Source organism: Apteryx rowi, unplaced genomic scaffold, assembly GCF_003343035.1.
Source record: "Apteryx rowi isolate R43461 unplaced genomic scaffold, aptRow1 scaffold_67, whole genome shotgun sequence".
NCBI lineage: Eukaryota > Metazoa > Chordata > Aves > Apterygiformes > Apterygidae > Apteryx > Apteryx rowi.
The window spans coordinates 1,238,623-1,245,772 of record NW_020450949.1 but is presented as its reverse complement, the minus strand read 5'-3'; the positions used below and the strand labels follow the sequence as shown (position 1 = coordinate 1,245,772).

At 63.0% G+C, this 7,150-nt stretch overlaps 1 long non-coding RNA gene across 2 annotated transcripts; it reads left to right on the top strand.

Moving 5' to 3' along the window:
- The first annotated feature begins 3,009 nt into the window (after positions 1-3,009).
- LOC112975502 lies at positions 3,010-4,932 on the top strand. Of its 2 annotated transcripts, none has more exons than XR_003256641.1 (3): positions 3,010-3,802; positions 4,373-4,608; positions 4,747-4,932. It is a non-coding gene; the product is annotated as an uncharacterized LOC112975502 (long non-coding RNA). The 2 variants fall into 2 exon arrangements; XR_003256642.1 differs by having other exon boundaries at positions 3,010-3,820; positions 4,770-4,932.
- Positions 4,933-7,150: the final 2,218 nt, after the last annotated feature.

The following is a 7,150-nucleotide window of genomic DNA, read 5'->3' as shown; positions in this document are numbered from 1 at the left end:
GCCGCGCGCTCGGCCGGCGCGTCCCGCCGCCGCCCGGCAGGAGGAGCGAAGGCTCCAAACGACCCCTCGACGGAGGCTTCGGCCAGAGCGACCAGCCGACGCGTTGCAGGGACGGGGGCGCTGGGGAAACTGGGACCCCCGGGGCCGCTCGCCTGGCTCGGGCGCCTCGTCCCGTCGCTGCTGCCGTGGGGCAGTGGCCGCGCGGCGCTCGTGCTCCATGCTTCCGCAGCTCCGTGCGCCTGCCGGCTGCCGACCGAGCGTGAGCAGCCCTGGGACGCCCCGTCGGAGCCGCCGATGCTGCCGGCACCGGCCRAACGGGCAGCCGAAACCTCCCCAGATGCGTCGCAAGCCTCCTGTAACGTGATTATGTTTTAAAGAGGCTAAATAAATATTAATAGACCACAGAGAACACGGGCTCCGCTAGAAAAGTAGAGGATAACAGATGGTCCGTAGTTAACCATAAAATTATTTTCAGTCGGAGAGAGGGAGGGATATAACAGACCGCGGGCGCGGAGCCCGAGCCCCGGCAGGAGCCGCCGCGCTGGCGGGACGCAAGCGCTGCGAAGGTGCCCGTGGGAGCCGAGCCGCCCGCCAACGCCGGGGACGAGGCGGAGCACGGGAATGGGACGCCCCGCGCCCGTGGGAGCCGAGCCGCCCGCCGGCGCCAGGGACGAGGCGGAGCGCGGGAATGGGACACCCCGCGCCCATGGGAGCCGAGCCGCCTGCCGGCACCAGGGACGAGGCGGAGCGCGGGAACCGGCCGTCCCATGCCCGCAGGAGCCGAGCCGCCCGCCAGCACCAGGGACGAGGCGGAGCGTGGGAACCGGCCGTCCTGCACCCACAGGAGCCGAGCCGCCCGCCGGCACCGGGGATCGCTGCCTGCAGCCCTTCCAACCATCTTGTTTATTGTGCTGTGCTATGCTTATTTCCAATTATGATCCCGTTTATTCCAATTAAATGCCACTTCTACTTCAATGTAGTTATCCAGTCCAGTACTCTTAATTAGTTTGTAAAGTATTAAAAGTCAATTTTAATTATTTCCAGTGGGTTTCAGTGAAATCTCAATTAGGTGTCTTATGCTTCTCCTCCAAGCAATAGCTCTTCGCTCGCTTCCCTAAACGCCGTTTGCGTTGCCCGTCTCCACGGGCTCATCGCGGCCGACGCCGCCGGAGCCGGGAGCGACGCCCCGAGCGGGGCCGCCGAGCTCCGCGGTGGCGGCGGCGATGAAACCCYGGGGAAAGGCGACCTGGCGGAGCTGCTGCTCAGGACAGGACCCCGCCGCGGGCCGGGCCGGGCCGGGCGGCAGCAGCATCCCTGCGGAACCGCGGAGGGTGCCGGCAGCCCGCAGGTCCGCAGCCCCTTCGGGAAAAGCCGTCTCGCTGCCCCGGGAAGGGGGGAGGCGCGGTTCCCAGCTCTGCTCGTTATGAAATACCTATTTTCTCCCTTTATCTCCCTGCCAAGGGTGTTATTCCAATCCAGCAGTGTATGAGAAACGCGAGGAAATACAATAAAAGAGCCATGGATGCACTATTTAACGTCACAATGACAGATGCTTCAATTAGGCAGGCAGGGCTATTTCTCCCCAAAATAGATATAAAATTTTCATCTTTAAGATTGCACTGCTTGTGTTTATGGTGCGGTGCCGTTCCGAGCTTCATCGCGGTGTAAATTAAAACAAAAGCCCCGGTTCCAGCGGGAGCCCCAGGGCTGGGCGGTTCCCTCGCGCCGGCGACGGCCCCTCGGGCCCGGGAAGGCGCCGAGCCGGCGCCCGCCGCGGAGGCCATCYGCGCGCCGACGGCCCTCCGGTTTCGGGAGGTCTCCCCTCGCCTTCCCGCGGCTGCCGAAGTCCCGGGCACGTTCGCGCAGTAACTGGGTCGAGGAAAAGTCAACACGAGAGTCATGCCTGTGTTTACCCTGGGTTTATACACATACTCTGAATCATGCATGAATTAAAAAAGCCAACTGCAGCTCCGCCGCGAGCACCGCGGGGTTGCCGGCGGCGCGAGCAGCAGCGGGACGGGGACGCCGTGGTGCACCAGCGCCGTGCACCAGCGCCGACCTGCCGCCCCGCTGCCGCCCCGGCCTCCGGCCTGCCTCCAGCCCCGCTTCCCTCGCTGGCGCCTTGCAGCCCGGCGCTTAGCTCACAGCCGGTTTGTCATGCAGYGCCGAGGGTGTTTTGGTAACTAAGCACTACAACCGTTATTTATTATTATATTTCAGCCAAAACAAGCATTACTCTAATTTATTTATTAATCACTTTTCAAATTCAAAGGAAACATCTGTGCAGATTCGCAATTAAGTGGGTTTATGGCTCGAGAGAGATTTCCCTAGAATTTCTATAAATAGAGCCAGAGCTTAGTCTTTATTGTCCTAATATTTCCGAAGAATAATAACCATAATCCTTTCAGGCTGCTGTAACCCCTTCGCTCTCCGAGCCGCAGGACCCGGCCGCGTTCTGCCGGCGCCGTGCCGTGGCGCAGAGGCGCTGCTTCCCCTCGCCACGCTCTCCGCCGTGGCGCGGCCGGAGGCTCCGGCTCGGGGCCGTTGCAGCCCGGGGGAGACACCGGCTGCCCCACGGTGCCNGCCACGCTCTCCGCCGTGGCGCGGCCGGAGGCTCCGGCTCGGGGCCGTTGCAGCCCGGGGGAGACGCCGGCCGCCCCACGGTGCCTGGGTGCATCCGCTGCTCCCGGCGGCATCGGTCCGAGCCCGGCTCCGCGCAGCGCGAGCCTCCGCGGCAGGGCCGGCTCGCTGCAGCCGGAGCCGAGGTTCAGCCTCGCCGGGGAGCGGCTCCRTTTGCCGAGGGAGCCGCTCCGAGGGACGGTGCTAAGCGCCGCTGTAAACGTATTTCAAACCTTCCTCCTGCAGCAGCAGCAGAGGTAAAATATATAGCGGGTGACTCCCTTATATCAGCTGCTGGTTATTTTCTCCAATATTTATTTCAGAAGTCCCATGCAAAAAACACTCGGTGCAAAGAGGAGATAAACCTGCCTTTGAGCTAATTACAAATCACTTTTATTGGYGGAAAAGTCACAGGAGGGACAATTTACTGGAAGCGCCGCGGGGTTAAGTCGGCGCTTAGCGAGCGCCCGGGAGAGCCGGCGACGGCGGAGGAAGYGCGCAGCCGGTCGTGAAGGGCACCGAGGAGCGGCAGCCGCGGGGACAGGAACCGTCCGCGTTTCTCGGGTCCCGTTCGCAGCCTTCGCCGACGGCGGCCGGGGGCCCCGAGCTGCGGCGGGTGCCCGGCACCGCCTGCACGCCGGCGATGGGGTTTGCCCTCCCGCCGCTTGCGCCGGCCCGCAAAGCTCAGCTCTCCGCACTCGGATCTACCCGGAAATCCTGCTGCTCCGTCCCCTCCCGGCAGCCCCCGCGGCGCGGCCGGGGCACRCAGCGCTGCCGGCAGCCGCTCTCGCCCGGCCGACGGGTTGCAAAAAGCGGAGCAAAGCCTCTATCGCCTCGCGCAGGCGGCGACGCGCTGGAGGGAGTAACGCGACCTTTCTGCTACAAGCTACGCGTCGGGGCTTTAAATCCGTAGCGCGCTCTTCGGAAGCGGCATAACAAGGCTCCAGTTTAAGCAGCTCAGGAAAGATCTCTGCCGCGTCAAGCAGCAGCCAAGGAAGCAAAGACACCGGGTCGTTTAAGAAGTGGAAGCGAAAACAGCATCGAGGCTGTTTGGTCGCCTCGGCGCAGACGGGCGCTAGGGCCCCGCGCAGCCCGGCCAAGATCACTTAATCTCTCGCTTGCGCAGCGACTAACGCAGAGGGAATTAGAGCTTCTCGCAAAGCGGGAGATGCATCACAGGAAGGTGCCCCAGAGCGGCGAGGTGCCGAGCGGGAGGGTTTTGCGAGGCGGGCTGCTGGGAGGGCTGCAAGGATCGCCCGAGGACCCCGCTCAAACGGGGCCGGAGGCGGCGGCGGCGGGACCCYCCAGCGTCTCCTCTCCACGCCGAGCCTGGGCGCTTTTGCACCAGCGCAGGATTCGGGCGAGTCCCGAGCGGTCGAGCTCCCCACCGGGGCCTCCGCACCGTCCACGTGCCGCCCTCCGTGCGGAAGGYGAAAACCCAGGTCGTCCCCGTGGGACACCGCAGCATCCCCTTGGGAGCTGCACTCGGGAAACCACCAGTTCGCCTCCCCCCCGCTTCCTCCCGCCCCACGAGGAGTCAGGTGCGAGATTTCAGGGAATTGGATCACGGCCCGCTTCCCGCACGGCTCCGGGCGTCGGAGACACGGTCTCTCCGCCAGGCCGAGGCTCTGCGGTCGCCGCCTTGCGTTGGCGCTCGCGTGTTTTCCCGGGGAGCTGCTCATTCGGGGGGGGGGGGGGGATTGCAGAGCGCGTTCCACCCGTCTCCAGCAGCTCGTTTTACCAATTTATCCAGACCGCCGCAGTGCACCTTCCGCGCGGAACGGCGACAGGAGGAGAGCGCCGGGCTAATGCAAGTATTGCATACAAATTTCAAAGTGTGGCCAACAAGATCAATCCGCCACTTTGGAAGAATCAAGAACTTTATCTCCAATCAGCCAGCTTTTATCTATTGAAGAATAAACAAGATTGAGGAAGCTGCTGGTAGCGGCAGCTGCATCATAAACAAGCCGCAAGCCAGACCCTTCTGCTGTAAGTAAATAACGGATTTGAGGAAAATTCTGCTTAGGCAGAGCCGCTCCAATTACCTGGGAGATGACAAAGAGCGCCGGGAGAGGTTAATGGTCCTAAAATATTTAGGGAAAATATGTTTGTCTATGCAGACGATAGTTTGTCTTTCGTTTATCCAACAGAGATTATCCGCGAGACTAGACGGCGGGGAGGCTGGAGCGCCGGGGCCGGCACCGCCGCGGGGACCAACGCACGCGCCATCCCCTCGCTCCGCGCTGCCGCCCCGCGCGTTTTCAGTACTAATCGCACTTGGTCCATCACTCTGCACAGAAGCGGTCGAAGGAGGACAACGGCGGCGGCGGATCGGCGCGGGCGGGAGCAGCGCTGGGAATCCGGAACAGCTCCGCGCGCCCGGGACCTGCCTGCGGCGCGGCCCCGCCGGGTCCCACCTCCGCTCCGCTCCGGCTTCACCCGTGCTGCTCGCGCGCGCGCTTGCGACAGGCAAAGAAAGGGCGAGTCCGAAAACCAAGACGGCAGCCGCAAACTCTCCAGAAGCAGCAGCTGCCTTGACAGAAATTAGARCTTCTCAGCCCAGAAGGAGGGAGCGAAGACAACAGAAGCGTTTCAGCTGCGCAGCAATCACGGGTTGAGGAAAGGAGCCTGGAAAATTAAAGGTAATTAAGAGTATCTGAGGTTTTCTAAAATCACTTCCAAAGCAGACAAAGGGAAATAACCCACCGGGCGATGATGAGCTTCGCATTTTGTTAGAAATCACGGAGGAATAAATTTAGCAAATCACCAGGAAAGGATAATTCAACGCCGGAGCTGCAGCATGCAGCAGATACTGCCGATTCCCCAGATTCCTGGCAGTTACATGTTTCGGGAGACGTTCCTGCTCGCCTAAACTCACCCCGAAGCCTTCCCGCTGGACTGAGYCCCCGGGTAGCGATGAAGATGATGAAGGTCCCTTCCTCGGCCGAGCGGCGGGCGCCGGCGGAGGCTTTGCAGGTCGCAGCCTTGCGGCGCCCATCCGGGCCGTCGGAGAGGCGYTTCCCACGGGACAGCCCCGCGGCACCCCCAAGGCGGCCGAAACACGGCGYGGGCATCGCGGTGCCTCCGACCGGCCCTCGCCCAGCAGCTCCTCGGGTGCCGCCGCCGAGGAAAACGGCGGCGGGAGTTTCCCGGGAGCGGGGCTTTCCGAGGGGAGCAGAGGCAGAGGAGGCARACGGCCCTGCGGAGGGGACGGGGCTGCCGGCGCCGCGCTGCCCCGGCGCGGGGAAGGGGATGGTAACGAAGAGGGAGATGAGACGAGCGCACGGGAAAACAAAAAGCCACGCTGCGTCCCGACAGGCGGCAGGTCGGTGAGCGGATGGGGCCGGGCAGACCCCGCGCACCCCGCTTCCCCACTAATGCCGAGCGCGGCGCTCAGGTGACAAGGAAGGAAGGAAGGAAGGGGAAAAAATAGAAAGGAGGAATTACCGGCGGCAGAGCCGCAGGTGACGCGCTGTTTCGCTGCGCTAATAGAGATGAAGGCAAGCGCAAGGGGAGCCGAGTCCTACGTTTGCTGGAAAGAATAAGAGGATAAACATTTTTAACATTTATGAAGTGGCAAAATAAAGCTAGGAAAGGCTCAGAACACCAGGCTCAGATGAGAAAATTAAAGCACATAAAATATTTATTCATGGGCGCTTAGCGGCTGCCAGCCGCGCAGGCACTGGGGGAACGCTGTGTTTCTGGGCACGCTTTTGCTCTTCCTCCTCTTCCTCCTCCTCCCCTGGAGACGAGCAGGAGAGACTTGGCGGATCGCAGCTGAACGCAGAGCTCGTTTCCGCGTTGCGTGAACGTCCCGGCGCTGGAGCTGCTGCCCATCCAACGGGCTCGCGGGCTCATTGCACGTGCCGGGGGCGGCAAGCGGCCGGGGCTGCACGGCATCGTGCTGGGGCTCCCACGCCCTCGGCCGCTCCCCAATGCTCCGGCCGCCCAGCACGCTGCTCCTCCCGCCCGGCACGCCGCTCCGGCACGAGGGCCGTTCTCCCGAGCAGAGCCGGTCCACCAGCACTTGTTCCCTCTTTAATCAAATTTGCAGCGCCTCAGGCCGTTTGTGGAAAAAAGCGTTTCCCGTCTGCAAGAAGGGGACGGTTCGTCTGCCGAGCGGAGCGAGCCCAGGTTATTAGGTTGTCCTTCCTCCTGCGTTTTGCCACGCGCTTCTCAAGAAGGGTCTCGAAGCAAGGACGCGAGCCCAGGCTTCTCCCGCACGAGCAGGGGGCCGACGAGCCGCAGCCACCTCCGCTCTCCGGGCTTCGCCGGCACCCAGCGCCCCGCAGGCGAGAGGGAAGCGGGGCAGCAGCACGTTTCATCCGTGATTTGGTTCCTCCGTTCCGTAGGGGCAGGAGCATCGGTGTCGCCGATTTTACCGGGCGCTGTCGGCCGACGGAGGAATGCCGCACGCGAGGATCACGCGCGGGAGCCGCGGCAGAAGGCTGCGGAGGCGCGTCCGTGCCTGGGTGCCGGGAGGGACGGCGCGGCACCGGACATCTATGGATCGCCCTGCATTTAGAGCCAC